Source organism: Tyto alba, unplaced genomic scaffold, assembly GCF_018691265.1.
Source record: "Tyto alba isolate M040663 unplaced genomic scaffold, T.alba_DEE_v4.0 Super-Scaffold_10, whole genome shotgun sequence".
NCBI lineage: Eukaryota > Metazoa > Chordata > Aves > Strigiformes > Tytonidae > Tyto > Tyto alba.
The window spans coordinates 15,318,321-15,337,011 of NW_024881262.1; the positions used below are offsets into that span (position 1 = coordinate 15,318,321).

An 18,691-nucleotide genomic window follows, 5' to 3' on the forward strand; every position below is an offset into this window, starting at 1 on the left:
TGTAGCTTTAAAGTTGTTTAAAGTGGGGCTTAAGGAACTGCTTACCTCCCTGTGAACATGTGTTGATCTGATGACTTGAAAGTTGTAGTTTAATGAAAAATACATTCCTTGGCATGATGGAAAATTCATGCATAGAAGTAAGGCAGTTTTGAAATCAGCATTAAATAAATGTATGATAGGATTAGTAAGTGTTAAATGCTTCCCCTTTTTCCACCTTGAGTGGAAGAGTATTTGAAACAATGAATTGTTATTCCTTATTTCTGAATAGTTAAGTGAAGAATTTGATCAGGAAGACTAATTTTCTAATGAATTTCAAAAACCTTTCATAATTTGATCTTTGATAATTCTGTTTTACTTTGTAATTAAGATCTAGTCATGATGGTCAAACAGCTCCTTAAACTACTTTCTGTCCTGTTGTCTAAGATCTAACTGGTTTACTTGGCCCTAATCTAGTGCAAAGAGTACTGATTAATGCAGTATTTTTTTCTCCTTATGTGGGCACATTTGGTTTGATGTAGGTAGGAAAATTTGCATCATTGCAACCATGGATACTATTAAGAGCAGGCATGTGGGTTGAGCTTACAGTAATGATTTTTATTTAAGTAACAGTTATAAATGAGTTCATGGCACTTAAAAATATAGAATATAAAACATCATTTATTTTTCCAGAAAAGCAGCTTTTGAGTGGTCATTCTTAGCTTGTTTGTTCAGTAGTATGCTTTCATAAAACAGTTGAATTTGAAGCGATGTAAAATTCTTCAAATAATATTTCTAGTAAGACTAGTGCAAAAGAGTGATTCTTTTACACTACTTCTATTTCAAAATACTAAGCAGCATGCTGCCTGGAATATACCAGAGCAGTATCTGTCTAGTCCAGTACATTGTTTCTGACAGTAGCCTAAACCTGGTATTCTTGAGAGAGGGGAAGCATGTGTGATGCATCAGCCTATTTCCAAGAGAGAAGGATGAAGATTTTTTTCCAAGTTGTTAAGCTTAAAAGTCATGAATCCTCATAAATTCTGGGTCAACTCTGTTCTGAGTGAGCACAGCGATGTGGCTGCACAAGGTGGAAGCCTGCGTGGTGCCTGAACACAGGACCACAACTACAGCCAGTTCGAAAAATGACACTGAGTTTGTGTGATTCCTGCAGATTTCCTCACTTGGTTGTGCAGTGTACTGTGGTTGAGAGCCCTGTTCTTGTTATCAATTTTCAGAATTTTCCTCAACCTAAGTGGATTGTGCCTCCTCACCTAGCAGTTGCAAGTGCAAAAGGGAATGACAGAATTTTTTGCGTTGGAAGTGATCTAGTTCTTAAGGCAAGGTCAGCACCAACTTCAGACCAGGTTACTTGGGGCTTTGATTAGGTTTTGTAAAACCCCTTGCTGTGCCTCAGTTTGAGGTTGTTTCTCTTCCTGTTATACATGACGAGAGCCAAGGTGTTTTTTTTTTTTTTTTTTGGTAACCTCCTCTTAGACATTAGAAGGCTGCTACTACCTCCTGCAAAGCTGCCTTTTCTCCAGGGTTGAACAAGCCCAGTTTCCTAAACCTTTATTCACTGTGCTTCAGCCGTTTGACCATCCTGATGTCTTTCCACTGTACTTGTTAGATCAAGTCTGGAATATAGGAACATGTGTTCAAAAAAGCATAAGGAGAGGTTACAATGCAAGTTGTAACCTTATGGAGATACTGTGTACATGAAATGTAAAAACTCCAGTGTTGGTAGGAAATAAAATGTGATAGAGGCAATTGTGTGAAAATGGAAGCAATTAAAATATAAACTTATATATATAAACTTGATGCAAAAATTATTTGGTGGGCCCAAAGGAGGATGCATTCTTGAAATGGAGGAACGAAATATAGAATTTTGTGAATTTAAAATTATAGAAGAGGTGGAAACGCAGTTATATGGGAAATTGTTATACTAAAAGTTGAAGAAATACCATGAGTGCTAAATAGACCACAACAGCCCTTCAATGTTGGCACATGTGAACGATGTGTCTTGATGGGTTTTGGCAAGGAACATGTTGTTTTTGCTAACATTCTATGTCCTGACTAAAAAGCAAATTGCTTTCCAAACATATTTGATTGGATTGTGTATAAATCATAGTTATCTGGTGAGCCAATTGAATAGTGCTAATAATACACCACTTGGCTTTGATACACCATCTGGTTATAGTGTTGAAGAAATGCATACAGAATCAATCATCATAAAAACTTTGGGAAGTGGAAAAAATGGTGCATCACTAATTCTGGCAGTGCCAGCAGATGGTATGAAATTTCTCTTGCATGTAATCTTGAAGTATAATGCAATGCCAAGGAAACAGCTGCCTACTAGATTGTTGGTAAGTGTCAAAATCAGGGATGGTTGTCTGCAGATTGAAGGATTGGCTAACTTTCATTTGGAATAGGAGACCAAGCATGTGAGTAATGTATGCCATAGGTAGGTTTAAAGGGTATTTGACAAAACCAGTGAGGAATACAAGCAGAGAATGCTGATCTCGTGGCCATGTTAGGAGAAGTGATGTCCCAACTGTGTGTATTTGTGGACATGAGCAAGCCTTTAAAAAGCTTGAAGTTTTAATACAAAGAATGCACTTGGGCAGGTGGTCATGCTTCTAACCCCTAGGTGGCAAATAAAGTTCAGTGCAACACAAGATAGCGGGAGGTTGGTTAAATCCAGAGGTTGTAGCTGAAGAACTGAATAAATACTGTATTTTGATGCTGGGGATGGAACTGAAGGTGGTTAGTCTGAGTTTTGAAGGTGATGAATGAAGACACAAAGTGTGATGAAGTAGTCGAAAGTGGCAGAGTGTGACAGTGGTGGAAATGATGAAGGGACTTGATATGCAAAATCTGAAAAGCTGTACTAAGAAAGCATGAGAAAATAAACTAATTCAAGGCAAATAGTTAGTAAAAGTTTACGTTCTGACTGTGTATTGATTACAAGAATATAATAAGCTTTCTGCATTTAGCTTCTTTTTAAGGGGATTCTCTAAAACAGTTACCTTTCTCTTAACATGTTACTTGGTTTTCTCCCAACAGTTTAGGGCTTGAGGACTTCCTGGGCCAGAGGCAATTGCTCTGTAGTAATATCTGGCACATTCTGATGTGGATTGTCTAGTCTCACCAAAACACACATGAAATACAAAACAAAGATATAAATCTGTGGCATGTGTTTCGTATACAGAGCATCTCCAGAGATATTTGTTTACATGTGTTTTCTTGCTCTTTCTAAATGACTGCAAGTATGCAGGGTCATTTCATTGATAAGCCAAAAATTATTGGAATAGTGTAGTTTTTCAGGCAGAGACATCAGTGAAGTTTGTATTTGTTTGAGCTTGCACGCTTGAAGAAACTTGATACCATGTACTTGAGGTGCTTATATGAGGCTGATGAATCTTATGTGAAGCTATTGAGTCTTTCAGTTTAAGTTCATACTTATTTCCCCTCCTGTTTTAAAAGTAAAAGCTGCTAATTAATACAAGTAAGTGACAAATTAGTTGTATTTGGTTGTTGCACGAGTTCTTGGCATGTTTGATTAGGAATTGATTGAAGAGCAGATAAAAGAAATGCCTGTAAAATATCAGTATTTCCAGCGGCTGAATCGTACAACATGTAGACTGACTCTGAGAGTATGGTATGGAATATGTTTAACCTGGAGATGCTGAATACAGCAAAGAAGGAGACTAACTTTCTGAAATCAATCCTGTAAATAAGGCCTCTTCAAAGCATTTTCACAACTTGGTTTACCTGCCTGGAACTGTGTGGTTTTATTTCGGAGGAGCTGATGATCATAACCTGAGTAATTTTCCAGGTAGGATTAATGGCAGCAGAGCATTGAAACATTTGCTGCCCTTGTTTATTATGGGAGGAGAAATCAATCTGTGGCATCATGTGTGATAGTGAACTGATTTATCAGGTTGCTGCTACTGAGGGTGCTTTTATTTACCTCCCCTTCTTCACTGCTTACCTGTTAGGAACCTAGTAAAAGCTGGTGTGATTTTCTGTTGGCTAATGAGGTGAGAGCAGCTCCTGGAAAAGGTAGCTGCTGGGATGGAGAGTTGGATAGTATGAAGCAGTTCAGTTGACTCAGCTGCCAGTGAAAAGGCACGTAAAATAAGACTGAACAGCTCAATGCTTTTGGAAGGATAAGAGGAGAAGAGCAGTGATTCTCTTCTTAGCAAAATCAAAGTGTTTGCTCTGTTTGTCTGCTGCACATGAAACTGGACGCTCAGAGTGAACAGCACTGGCAGTTTCCTGTTGTAATGAAAACAGTGGGAGAAAACAGTGGGTGAATAAATGTAGGGTTGTTCATAGTTGGACATATGGTCTCCAACACGATTCCTTCAGTAGGCAGAGGTATTTAGATTTCCTGATGAGAAAAAAAAAAAACAACAAACCCCAAAAAACAAAAGGCTTCCTTTCTTACTTGAAATGAGATTTCAGGATGGCTGAGCTCACTGGCTGATTATCTGGTATGCCACTAGTCAGCTGGCACCATGCTTGATCAGTTTTCTTTTGTGAATGCAGTAAGTTGCACCAGGGCTTTGTTAATGAGGTATGTTTTTACACTTTTTTTCAAGGCTTAATCATAGCCTGACTTATTGTCAGTGGGTATTACTCATACTTTCATAAGAGATAATAACATCATTTGAATCTCATTCCTAGGACTAGTATTTACCAGACTAAAAGAAAAGTAAAACATTGAAGAATCTTCAGGTGAAGACTATCACTGTTTAAGTGATGTTTAGCCTTGTTAAGTTTTGTTGATGTGAGGTTTTTTTGGGGGAAGAGGTGGTTCTTTGAGGACCTTATGCTGCCACATCTTGGGTTTGGAGGAGGGAGGGACATGCTTTAATGAAATTCTAATACATACTGAAAGTGTCACTGAGGGCTGCTGTCTTAAAGGTCAATGTGGGCAGGAATCACCTGCGTTTTCTGAACTTGTTTAAATGCGCAACAGAGAATGAACAGTCCTTAGGGTGTTTTAGTGACAAACCCATATTGCCTGGAAGAGTGATTTCCCCCTGCCCCCTCCATTGTGTGAAAACATTAAAACGATCATTACTTCCTTCTTTTGGACAGTGTGTGTACTTTAAGAGTGGGTACTTGTGCCTACATAAAATGTTGAGGACACTTGTGCTTCTTCCTTATCTTGAAGAGGCCGAGTGTGCCAGCCACCTTCCTGGTTTCTCTCAGATGTGTCACTGAGATGGAGCACTCCAGTGCAGTGAATTTTAATTCCTCTGCGGCCTATTCTTTCTTTCCCATTGGAAAAATAGTCAGTGTGATTTAGCCACTTGCATTTGGGGTGCCTTTATTACCTGGTGAAGACACCACCCCTGAGGAATGTTTTGTTCCCATGTTGCATATTTGACAAATGATGTGCAAGTGGTGTAGCTCAAGCTCCAGAGCTTTTCTCTTCAGCAGACATAGAGGCTCTTCTGATTTGGGCTTGCACAACTGCCAGGGTGGTGGGTTGGCCAGGTGAGGTAGCAGTGAATCTGGAACTGAACAGTCATGCTTCTTGCATTCTTGCACTTGGTTTTTAGTTATCTCTGTAATAACTCTGAAGTCCTTTGAGTGCTACAGTGATGAACTTGGTCCATTTTTCTTTTGTAATCAAAAGATGGCCTTTCTCTTTTGTACACTCATTATTTCTTTGAAAATATCTAGTAATTCAAAATTGCACATGTTTGACTCCTAGTACATTTCTGTATCTTTCTGTAGATATTTTAGCCAGAAAGAGACATCTTATTCTTGAATTTGCTATTTTTCTATTTGGGGGAAAAAAAAAATCCTTTATATGGTAAAATGCAATTATTTACTACATGACTGAGTCTGAGAATCTGCTTTGAGTGCTTTAGCTTTAGTTTAGAGAAGTGCAATGGTTAAAGCAGGTACAATTTTCCTAAAAAGCCACACCAAGCCCCCCTCCCCCCCCCCCCCCCAAAAAAAAACCAACCAAACAAAACCCAATACACAACTACTAAAAAAAAGTCTGTTATAATCCTGCAGTCTAGAGATACAATGCTGTTAGTTTACTAAAATCAAAACAAAACCAGACAAGAAACAAAAACCTCCCTATAAAACCTTTCTGCTGCTGTTTGTATTTAAATTTAACTGTAACTCAAGAAGGCAAAAGTAGGACTATTTTATTATGTGAAACTTGTTTACGTGCTGCTTTCATAATGTCTAAGGAACACTTTAGCTAGCCACTGTTATTTTTTTTTTTTTTTTTAATTTGACTCTTTATATGCCAGTTAAGATGAGGAAAAGTGGTTAACTTAGTGACCAATTACTAATAAATGCATCTTAAAAGCTGTTTGTAGATAATTTCCTGGAAATAAGCATCATCATGTACATGGTGAGAAATGCATCAATTTTTCTATCTTCTCCCTTCCTGAGAGGCTGTTTACAGGGTGGGATAGATGTACACAGCTGGTTTTATGCAAGTAACTGGAGTTCAGGTGACTGGAGAGAAGTTTGAGGTTCGGCTAGAAACAGCATGGTCTTTATAAGTTAATTCCTGTTCGATCTTTGATTGTGACAATGTTAACACTGTTCTACACAGTGTTATCTAAGTGCCACTCCAAATTGTATGTACACAGCTGGAAGTACTATTAAAGCAGTGAGGGAAGTGCTGTCTGGTGAGGAGGGGGGAAAAAAAAGCTGGAAGAGCTTGTCTTGATGAGGTAGGGAATATGCTTCCCAACGCAAAAGACAGCAATGCCTTTTCAAACGAGATGATGTTGAAATGAGAACAATAGGAGTTAAGCCAAAATAAATTAAAGCTGGAGATCAGAAAGTTACTTGCTGCTAAAGTAACTGGTTCAATAGAAGCCTTTTATAACAATAATGCAGATAACACAAGCTCATTATGATGTAGCTGGGTGATTTTAAAGATCATATTAAGTTTTTTGTTAAGAGTTTAGGTTGTTTGAGATACCTAGCTGAAAAATCTTTCTCACATTGCATAATTTTGAAGGAAAAGCATCAGATTGGATTAGTTTCAAAAATGAGCATTGTTAGTCATCTAAAATAATGTAAGCACTGTTTGTAGCTTATTCTAATGTAACTCTCCTGTCAAAAGGATTGTAAAAGCACATTTTTGATAATATTAATTTCAAAATAGGATTGTTTCAACTTCTGAAGAACTCACTGGCAATCTAAAAACCTTTGCTTTTTCTCCCATTAATTAAAATGTTTCTTCATGTATTCATTCAGAGAATAAAATAAAAACAGTTTTTTGTGCATCAGTTCAGTGCACTTCAATTTCTGAACAGCGTGTTGGAACAACTTTGATAGCATATAGTAACTACTGAAGGAAATGAAAAAACTGTCAGAATCAGCTTGTATTTTGTGGTTTTGTCTTCAATTCTCATGCATGGATATCACAGTGGATTTTTTTGGTTTGTCTTTGTAGGCTGTGAAGTGTATTTCTGTAAAATTAAGATTTCAGAAAAAGGAATATAATTTACTATAGATTATTGTTTTTTACATCTCTATCTTTAAATGCTGCTGTTAGCAAGCAGTGAAACGCTTTTGAGTGGACCTGGGGAAATGCTGCCCTCTACTGCTGATAGTGTTTTCCTCGGACTAAGAAAGGCAGGACAAGGCGGGTATCTACGCTGTCGAGAACTTGGCAAGACTTCTCAGCCCTCCTGAGATTCGAAAGATGTGAGGAAGCCCTTCTGAAAGGTAGAGAAGGTTACAGAATTGTAGTATTAGCTTACAGGGCTAGAATTAAGTTGTTGGATTGCTGATTTGGCTAGAGTTGGAAATACAGTTTGAAAAGAAAATTATGGGACTCCACTGGACGTGAATTTTCCATGTTCAAAGTTGCTTTTTAGAGATTTTTCTTTTTTCTTTAAACCTCTTGCGTGAAATAAGGGTGTAGTATCTTTGAATTCCTTGATTGCCTCACATGGCCTCTTTTCAGTGGTGGAAGTGGCATAAGAACCAAAGTGAAAGGAACTGAAGTTTGCTTTGTTGTGACCTACTTTATTGATGGATCAGATGGTGATGCTGTGGAGAGAGAGCAAGATAAGTGCCTATACTCCTATTAAAAATACCTTTTTCATTAGGTTAGTGAGACAGGATTCTTATGTACTACCTGAAGTCACCTTCAGATATATATCAGTTTTGGTTAATGACTAAAAAGGAATTCTTCTGCAAAACAACAGTAATGCAAAATTCTTAATTTCTTCTAAACAGTTGACTCAGAGAAACTGAGGAAAATATAACGTATGGAAAAATGTGTATAGGGTGAGATCAAAAGCTTCCTGTAGCCTAGGACTCTGTTTCTGAGTGTGACTGGTAACTTATCTTAAGGAAAACATTGTAAGTGAAGGACAAGTGTTCACTTAATTTGCTGTCCTACTCCAGCAGGCAGCATCTTAAAGATTTCCTGAGAGTGATTACACTTGTACATTTTTATTAGACTTTGGTCTACATTTATCTACTATTTTGTAGTTCCTCTTTGAACATTTGATGTCCTTGGCAATGAGTTCTACGGTAGTTTATTTTGTTTGCCTTAAAACATCTGCTGGATAATTTAATTGTCTGCTAATGCCTGTGTATTAAATAGTAATTGCTTTTTGTATGCCTTTTCTATGCCATTCATTTTTTGTAAAGATCTCATATCTTGTTCCCATGCTCAGCTGCTTGCTTTATAAGGTGAAGAGCTTTGTCAGTTTTAACTTCTCAAATGGAAGACACTGAGTATATTTATCCTTACTGTTATTCTTTATGTTTTCTCAATTTTTGTTTCTGCTTTTCTCGGATGAGATGATCAGAAATATTTTCAGTAGGCAAGATTTGTGAACACCTCAAAATTATACACAGAAGTAATACATCCTAGTTTTTTCCAAGTTTCTTTTTTGAGTATTGGAACTATATTCTTTGAGCTAATATCTTCCCATCACTTGCTGGTTTAAAAAGTCCTTAAACTTTTTGGTTAAGGTACTGTTTTCTAGATGTGTTAAATGCAACAGAGGGGAGAGGGGAAGGGAGAGTGACCTACATTTGCTCTAACATGCTGTCACATTCACTCAGGTATTTGGGTTCTAACACTGAAGTAATTTCAAAGCTGAAGTAGGGCACTATTTTTTGTAGCAAGGTATTGCATCTTGGTAAAACACACTAAGAATAAACAGTCGGTTTTGCAGAGTTGTGCAATTAGTTTGCCAACAGCTGCTGCTGTTTCTTAAGGACTACAGTGTGTGCCCTAGATTCTTGCTGAAGTGCTGTGGTTTAGAAATATGTCGTGCAGAGACTCTAGGGTCAATAACTAGGATTGAGTCTAGGATCAATATTTTGGAAGTTTGATTCATAAACTGTGGATACAAATCTAAGCCAAAGTTAAGTTTGATTTAAGCTGCTAACGTTACAAATGTTTAATAGGCTTAAAAACTGTGATTTAATATTTGTGTGCTTTAATAGTTGTGAGCTAATAGTAAACACGTATTTATTACCTGTTTTTGAAGACTGCTTTCAGCAGGTTTAGACCTCATTGTCAGTTGAAGTACCTACTGTTATGTTTTTGCTCTCGTAAGGGGTGTTTCTTGTGCTTTCTCTCAACTGATGCAGTTTTGGAGGAGGGGAGAAGCACAATTTGAAAGCATTAGTAAGTGAAATATAACTAAGGTAAACTTGATTAAGTGTGGTCAGGGTAGTGGCACTTGCTAATAGTAAAGTATGTAAAGTATCACTTTTTGAATTCTTAGCAACGTTTGGCTTTAGCTTAACAGTGAGAATAATACTGTGAGAATAAGTGTTTTAACTTGTGTTAGCCAGCATTAAGGTGATTCAACCTGCTATAAGAAAATATAATTTGAGTTTCCTTTGTGGACCTCAAGTTCAGTTCAAGTAATAGTCCCCACACTTCTCATTTGAATTGTTATGTCACTGATAAAGTTGTAACTTGTGTTTTCAGTTTTTAAAAGGTATAACACCACCCTACCCCCCAACTCCTTTTTTATTTATTTATTTTTTCCCCCCAGCTTGTTAATTACTTGTTTCCTCCTTATTTGAAACCTCTGAGAGTGTTACTGCACTGGCTACCATATTAATGAGCACCACATAAGAGAATGAATCTGATAACAGCAGAAATACTTGGAAAAATAAGTTTTAAAAACTGGAGAGAATTGATACTCACATTTTAACAGTATTGGTTCTACCCTAGACTGTTTACAGCTTGCACTGTCTCTTACTCAGCGTGCTTTCCCACCATAACTATTAGATGCTTCTCAGTACAGCTCTTATTCCCAGTACCAATGCAGGAGTTTGTTTTATCTTTGCTGCAGAACTTGGCACATCTCCTTGTTCAGCTTCATGAACTGCCTTCTGACCCAGTTCTCCAGGTCACAGAGATCTGTGTTAAGGTCCTGCAATTTCTTGTATTAGCCACTTTAACTAGTGGAGTGTCACTTGGCAGTTTGCTTCAGATGTGTTGTGTGCCATCATACCAGCAACTACTGAAAATATTGAGCAATATGGGCCTCAGTATCTGTCTTCGGGGTGCTCTGCTTATTACAGCTGCTAGCCAGGTATCGTGCCATCAGTCGTTTTTTGAGCTTGGTGGTCCAGCAAATTTTCAACCCATGTAAAGGTCCGTTTGTCCTGCCTGTGAGTCCCTAACTTCTAGATGAGAAAGTTCCAAGAGGCCCTGTCAGAAGCTTTTCAAAGCTTTGATCTCTGGCTGTCTGTCTGTTCTGTGCCTTCTTGCAACTCTCCCCTTTATGTTTTAGTTTCACAGAAAAGGGCAAGAGGGTCAGTGGCCTGTAGGCAGTAAGCCTTTCTGATCTCTTGTCAGTTAATAATGAAGTGTAAATTATCAGTATCCTTCCCATCTGGATTGACATGGCAATCTTAGTCCTTTCCTATAAAAGGATTTGCATTTTAAGATGGAGAAATTGATGGAGTTGCAATGGACCGAAACTGTAGGCTAGCAAATTATTTTATCCATTGGAGTCGAATATTAGTATTATGGATGGATATTTTCCTTTTTTTTTTTTTTTTTAAACCGTCAAATCTATTAGAATGGCAGAAGAAATACAGTATGGGAATTTCAATTTCCCCTTTAAGCACTGAACCAACTTTTTGTATGAAAAAGTATTTTTGAAACTTGTTTCTTATAGAACCTAGCAAGTCCTCTGTGTACTCAGAAATGCATGGCAGATACTTGAGCATCAACTGACCAGTATTGCTGCCTGGATTCTGTCCTGTTCCAGGTAAAATACTTTACAGTAGAGACATAATCTGTTTCCTCCTGTTTTTAAAGCAGTGGGACTGGAGAACTGGTTTGTGTTTGTCTCTAAGATCAATCTCACTGTCTGCAGTGGAGGAGAAAAGAAACACAGTTACTACTATTGTGGAAGCACTTTATCTCCACTGGCTATGAGGGGCTGTAGCCTCTACTCTTAGTGCTACATCAAAGCAGTAGATCAGAAACATGCCAAATTGCAGACTTTTTTGATACTGTGTTAAGGAAACAAGAATGGCTATTGAAATGAATCTGGAGTAGTATGAGGCTTCACCAGCTAAAATGCATGTACTATTAGTGTATTTCCCCAACTTCATTTTTACTTGTGTTTTCACCCGTGTGCCCTTATTTTTCCAGTGGAGGCACAGATGCTTGATTAATACTTGGAGAGTTAGCAGCAGAGCTACTTTACTTGGCTACACTGCATGGACCATTTAAAAGACTGAAAACTGGTGCTCCAAAAGGAGCTCTTTCAAAAAGATAGGGTGGGATGCTTCAGATTCAGATCAGTCCTTCAATAGCTGAGGGATCTTCATGTGTTATCCATTCTGGAATACACCTTGAAGATGTCTCTCCTCCCATCGCTGTGCGCCTTCCCCCTGGCAATAGTTACTGCATGACAGAGTGAATCAAACTGGCCTTCTGTCTCGGCCCAATAGATGCTTAAGGAAAATTGTTTTGGAAGATATGCTTAGCCTAGTCAGCCTAGGTCCTACAGGGAACATTCCAGAGGGGTAAGTTAGATCTTTGCTCTAGCCTGGTCTTTACACAGTGGAGAGTGGTCCCAGCTAATCACATCATGCTGGATTCAGTCTTTCCCATAGAGTATAGCCCTGAAAGTATAAGCTGGGTTGACTAACAATCTTTAATACCTGAGTTTTAGAGTCTATCCATGTCAAATACAAACTGGGTGGAAGCTTCATTGAGGGTGTAAGGAAGGGATGAGACAAAGGTGTAAAGCTTTTGGTTCTTGCAAAAGGTCTGTTACTTATTGGGCTTTTATAGGTTATCAGTTTTATCTTTGGGATTAAGTGTCTGTTCACTAGAAATCTTTTTGAGGGTTGGATGGAACTATCTAGGGCTAAATACATACACTTTTTTCTCCTGTGGGAGCAACACATCAAAGGCAACTTTAGAATAATCACATACTTTTATTCTAAGAGTGATTTCATCAATGTGTTTTGAATGCAAAGATCTCACGGTTCTTAATTTTAAAGGATTTTTCAAGTCACGCTGGTACTGGGTTTGGCTGGGATGGAGTTAATTTTCTTCACAACAGTCCATATGGTGCTGTATTTTAGATTGTGACAAACTGCTGATTAACACACCAGTGTTTTAGCTGTTGCTGATTAGTGCTCACACAGTGTTAAGGCCTTTGTTTCTCACTCTGTTACCCTAGCAGGTAGGCTGGGGCTGGGCAAGAGACTGTGAGGGGACACAGGTGGAGCATCTGCCCCAAACTGATTGAAAAGATACTCCATATTTCTTAACATCATGCTCAGTAATAAAACTGGGGGCAAGTCTTTCCAAAGTAGCTAGTGCTCAGGTTGGCCATAGGACTGCTGGTGGGAGGTCATTAGTGATTTGCCTTGCATCACTTGTATGTGTGGTTGCTTGTTCTCCCTTCACTTAGTTATCTTGACTTACGAGGTTCTTCCTGTAGCTTTTGCCTTTCTGATTCTCTCCTTCATCCCTCTGATGGGGAGTGAGTGATGGGTTGGGTGCTTACCTGCCACCCAGGGTCAACCTACCACAGACTGTTTCTAGACACGTCAAATATGTTTGAAGCAGTGTAGTACTCTCCGATTTTAGGGATTTCTTAGTTGAGTCATATTCTAATCACAGCACAGTCTGTTTAGAATAGTCATCCTTTATTTTTTTCCTCACAGAAATGTTACCAATATAATGAAATTAATTTTCTGCAGTGAATTTATTAGAGGAGGTCAGGTAGGCCTTGGTTTATCTGTTGCATTTACATTATTTTTAGTGATTCAGACTTGAAGTCTTGCAAAAGGAACCATTTACTTTCAGTCCATTCTTAGTCTATTTTGAAGATGTTCTCCAGATTTTTGGTGGTTTCCAACTAGGAAAAAGTAATGTTGGATTTTGGATTACATAGCAGTCATACTATCTAATTCTGCAACCTTTCTAATTCTCAGGAACTTGGGTGGAAACTAAAGATATAAAGGCATGCTCCGGAATTGCTAAACTACTTTCAAAATATTAGAAGGGGAAGAGATTCTACTCGGGATCTTTTTAATGTCAGTACATTAAATGGCTTCATACCTTACAAAGCATGATTTTTATAACTTTCTGTCAAGGCGTGTTACCATTTCTAATATAAAGCCCCCCTCCCCCCCCCCCCCCCCCCCCCCCCCCCGGCTTTGATATTCTTAGTATCTTTCTTGTTATATAAATTCTGCCTGTTGTTGCTCAGGCAGCCTTACCCCCTCCCCCCTTCCTTTTCCTTTGGTGGGGATTTTTTGATACTTATTCCGTTGCCTGCTACCTACTTCTGAGGAACTTGCAAATAGCTGATATCCTCAGAGACTGCTGTCCCTCCAGTCAGTTCGGCTGAGCACCTATAGTGCTAGAATTGCTACAAGGCAGGGGCTGCCAGGTGAATAATACGGTTAAATATCTTTGAAATCACACTTCGAATACATAGAACTTCTGTCCAATGGTCATAGTCAGGAAGGTCTGTTTTTTTGTGAAGTTTTGCTTCTGAATGCTCTTCAGTCTGTCATTATTTTGCAGCTTGTAATTTGAAGCCTGATTGTTTTTGCATACAGAGGACATCATAACACAGACACGACTATTTGTTTGTTTTGGTTTGGTTTGTTTTTTTTTTTTTTTTTCCTCTGACATGGCATTATATTTTTCTCTTCTGTTTTGGACTCAAGAGAACTCCAAAAGCAAATTTATAAAAATACCCATCATGATGGTCACTTAGTTGGGAAGGAAAACATTCTTGTCTCTTTTGGCTTGCCTTATCAAGTTAATGATGGACCTCATTGGAGTGAAGTCCCAGACCTGTCTTACACTTAACAATTTAAGATTTAGAGTAAACCGGGAAGAAAAAAAATCACAAACGCCCACTGAAAAGTTTCTATTCATAGGACCTGTTCTGAGTTTAAATGCCATTGAAGGGCAGGTTTTAAAAAATGCAACTATTAGTCAAATTTCTCCTTCCAAGGTAACATTTCACCTTCTTTCTGAGGTAAATGGGGCTGTGGTATCCAAGATTTTGGAAACTTAAGACACAGACAGCTGTATTTACAATATATTTACAAAAACCAAAATATTGTTCTGTTGTTGGTGTCAAAGCAATAGAAAGAGTTCTCTCAATTTTTGAAGGTTTGGTGATGATTATTTTCAGCACATATGGGTTGGTCTGAGTGGCCACTGCAGATTTTATATATGAGTATTAAGCTTTTTAAGAATGCCCATCAGTGTTCTGAACTTGGAGGTGCAGTAATGGCTGCTAGTTGAACTCCTGCAAACATGTTTACCTGCCAAACTCACAAAAAGAAGCTCACATAGTATGGATACCTGTTAAAGATACCCTTTAGAAAGAGAAACTTGAGCTCATGGTGTTTTCCATAAATAAACCTGCTTGCCTGAAAGTACTGTGCAAATGATTTTTCTGGCACTTCAGGAGTATAAAGGAACAAGCAGAACATTTTTTGGCTGCTTTCTCAAAATTGGCTTGGATGGTCATCTGATACTTCAGGGAGCAAGAACTGCAAAGCCAGAGAGCTTTATGGGCACCGATGGATGCAGTTTGCACCAGACATGAGTTGTTATGAAACTAGTACTCAAATTTCATTTATGTTACAGAAAATGCTTACGAAATTACTACTCCTTGAGTAAGGAATTGTTAGAGGTAATCTTAAACCAGTATACAAGATTATTGACAGAGACTAATTTTGGAAATCTTTATACTGTTTCAAGACCATACAGACTAAGATTATGCGAAACAGAGGTTAAAATAAATTTATTAGATAAAATAATTCTGTTGCTGAAAAGCATATTTTTCTTTTTTTGTTTGGATTGTATTAAGTATCCGGGAAGTATACCAGTTCAGGTTTCTGGGGAAGAGGGACCTAAACTAGAGTCCCACCAGCTTTCCAGGTGCCTGCAGTGATACTTGAGGGACATGTTCTGTCTGAACAAGTATGGAGGTTAGTATAGCCTTTTCCCTTTTGTTTTGGCAGTTTGTACAGTTGGTACATTTACCAAGGTAGATCTTCACTTACTCATTTCACTAAAAGCTCCAGGTCTTACTGCTTGTGAGATTGTTCTTTCCTAACCTGTGTTGTATCGAGGATATAGGTGGAACACATGCATCGCTGAAATGGGTACTATGTGTGTTCAATCAAGAATAGTTGGCAGGTGCTGAACAGAAGCATTAGGTTCCTGAAACCATTGTAGTGTGTTTTTTCTGATGCTGCATGAGTCTTATTTCTCTCTGATATTTGTACTGATTGGGGAGACTTGGAAGTAGGAGCTTTCTTATGATAATAACAAATTTAGTCTAGCTCACTGATTAAGACATTAATGATGTTGATATTTTTATTGTGCACATGAGAGCCCTGTGTAAAGATGGGTTATTGCCAAGTAAAGATTCAAACCAAATGTGAAACAAAGGCAGTTCATTTTATGTAGTGTTTTCGTAAGGATGAAACAAGCCACTTTTACTGATAACACTTTTGAGTAAACGAATTTTTAAAAGTTTTGAATTGGTTTATTTATATTGTTGTGTCTACAACTGTTATTTTAACATCTGTATAGTGTCAGGAGGAAGCATCCTGTGTAAGGAGAAAATGTAGGTTTTTTGTTTTCTATGTTCAGTGAATGCTGATGTGTTCTTGACTATATGGCAGCATTGGATGAAGTCCCCGCACTGTGTTTATCTTGCAGTCTCCCAGTTTAAAGATTGTTGCTTTGTACAATCAGCATGGAAACTGTGGGCTCTGACTGTAGGAGCTCAAGCTTGTCTGTGAATAACACAAAATACGGACTGAAAATTGGGAGGGAGTATTGATAGTTAAGGAGTTAAGGCCACATTCTTATCAATCACTTAGTTACTGTGTTGATAAATTGTGTTTTGTGTTTCAAAATGTTAATCCAACCTCAATTTGAATCAGAGTAATAGTTAAGTAAGTGGTAAAATAAAGTGGTTAAATAGTTAACTAAGTTAAAGATATGTCTCTTTAGGGCTCAAAGGCAGATTTCAAATTCATCTTTGTTACATATATTTCTCTATATGATAACATACTATGTGTTTATATTTCAAAGCTTTATGTTTACAACTGTGTATTGAAAAAGCTTTTGAGTACAGGTAATTGTTTTGAACAAGTGAAACCTTTATTACTGTTAAATCTCTGTATTTTGTCAGCAAAACACGTAAGATTCTATTTTAATTATACAAGCCTAAATATTGTATTTTTAAGCTTGTGGGCAGCAAGATGTGTAAAAAGTCCCATCTTTGTATAAAGATCAAGACAGTGTCGCAGTGTAACCAATTCATTTGCTTACAACTGCAAATATATAGCCAAAAGATTTGGATGCTTTATGTAGTCTTCATCAACAATGTAGATGTAATTGCCTGAAGCTACTTAAGCTTTCTCTTTATTGTATCTTACTGATGGAATCCTTTGTAGATGTGTAGACTATATCTTCCTCTTATTGATTCTTATATGCCCATGGCATATTAGAGCTTGTATTTTCTCCATTGTAAAAAGCTATTTCAGTACCATCCAAGAACTGCTTTTGGCTCTCTGACTTCATTTATTGTCATGAAATTGCCATGCATTTGACTGTGTATTATTTTAGTGAGAAATTATATTATTACAATGCAATTAGAGGTATGGAACGAAGATGGATTATTGATCTGTGGTCCATAGAAAACATTCATATGTTTGGCAAGAGACATCACTCTGAATGTTTTCCTTCCCCTTGTGCATTTTTTCCCTTTATCATGTGTGGTGTTTGAGCATGTGTCCAGTTGTGCTCTGCCCTGTTTCGTCAGACAAGAGACTATACTATGACACTGACTGGGTGTCAGCTAAAGGAAAATAAAGGGATATTTAGGTTCTTCCGTTGTTCTCTTCTACTTAGGGCTGTTCTTGGATTTGAATGTTCTTGCAAAAAACCCCCTAACTTAACAAGGAAGGTGTGTTCTCTTTTTTTCCTTGTTTTTTTATAGTCTTTGATGGTTAAGCAGAGTGTTAGAGATATTTCTTTGGTCTTGCCCTTGCTATACATGCACGCTGGAAATGATGTCTAAGGTGATTTGGTGAAAAATACTAGGTCATGGCACATAGTGGAAAGAAAACTATGCTTGTTAGTATGGAAATGCTGTCATTTGTAGTCCTTGGATATTCTACCAGGAAAGAGGTCCTCATGCAAATTAAGCTTATTTTGAGGTTTACTGTGGGATGAGTTACACATTTTTCTCCAGACATCTTGCCTTAGTTTTGGTTTCATCAATCTGCACATTTATATCCAGATGACTGTCTAAGTATAATTCATGAAGTTACTCATTTCTGAGCTGTAAGCGTGGATGCCAATTTTACACTACATTAAACTTTCTACCTCAAGGAGTGCTTATCAGGTAAACCAATGAAGTAAAAGGGAGATGACAGAAGGCTGCTACAGGTGTAATTATAGGTAAACAGTCACATCCTAAAGAGGGGAGATCTAACAACTTCTCTGGAAGTCTTAAATGCTTTTTTACAATACCATTCAGTACAATTAAAAATAGAAGTGATGACTAACATTGTTTCATTGAAGCTTTTTGCAGAGGTTTGTTAGCTTATGGTACAAGGCATAGATAAGGGCAGAGAAATCACTGAGAACATGTGTTTGATTAAATTCTATAATGTAATTTAAAAATCTGTAAACACATTAAAATCTGCAGGGACCCCTGTACTTTTAAAAAAGGAAATAGTTTGATTCCTTAAAGGGTTTGATTTAAAAACCAAAACAACACAAGGAAAAACAACCCCAAATAAAAAACACCAAACAAAACCAACCAACCAAAAAAAAACCCTAAACAAACCATTTAAAAAAGAATTTTGTGTCTTAGACTGGTTAGCACAAAACAAAGAATAACAGATCTTGAGACCATGACTGTATTTATTTAAATTCTAAGGAAAAAAGCTTTTTTCTTCAAACTGTGCTGTTGAAGTGTTCACATGTACAGTTGCTTGAAATGCTTTGCCGAGAGTTCTTCATAACCAAATTGATGCTTGTCCGAATTATTCATGATTTCCTAGAGGTAACTGGGGAAACAATAGCAGTTTCTGATTTCATTGTGTGTTGAAGAATATTAATGTATTTCTGTAGCTATTTCTTCATTGCTTTTGGTAGACCATTAGGAGTTTTACTCAGCAGTTAAAGAACATTTTTTTTAAAGGT

The 18,691-nt window shown here is 37.5% G+C and overlaps 1 protein-coding gene across 12 annotated transcripts in view; it reads left to right on the plus strand.

Moving 5' to 3' along the window:
* The window catches only part of DLG1 (discs large MAGUK scaffold protein 1), a 165,898-nt gene that overhangs the window by 27,167 nt on the left and 120,040 nt on the right, over positions 1 to 18,691 (plus strand). The window lies entirely within an intron of this gene.